Consider the following 366-nt stretch of genomic DNA (forward strand, 5'->3'; position numbering starts at 1 on the left):
AGCCAGTTTAAGATTTCTTATAACTGTCAAAGGGAGAAATGGACTCTAAATGAGCTCATTTTGTTTTGTGTGCAAGAAGAGGAAAGGCTGAAGCGAGAAAGGACTGAAAGTACCCATTATGTTACTACTTGTAAAGACAAGGGCAAAAGGAAAGTTACTTCAGAGCCCAAGAATGAAGCTGCAAAGGGTCCAGTGCAAAAGAAACAGAAGCAGGATGATGTCTGTTTCTTTTGCAAAGCAACTGGACATCAAAAGAAGAAATGTGTAAAGTATCAAGCTTGGCGTGCTAAGAAAGGTACATTTCTTGCTTTGGTTTGTTCTGAGGTCAATTTAACTTCAGTACCTGGAAACACCTGGTGGTTAGAC

This window comes from Lupinus angustifolius, chromosome LG19, assembly GCF_001865875.1.
Source record: "Lupinus angustifolius cultivar Tanjil chromosome LG19, LupAngTanjil_v1.0, whole genome shotgun sequence".
NCBI lineage: Eukaryota > Viridiplantae > Streptophyta > Magnoliopsida > Fabales > Fabaceae > Lupinus > Lupinus angustifolius.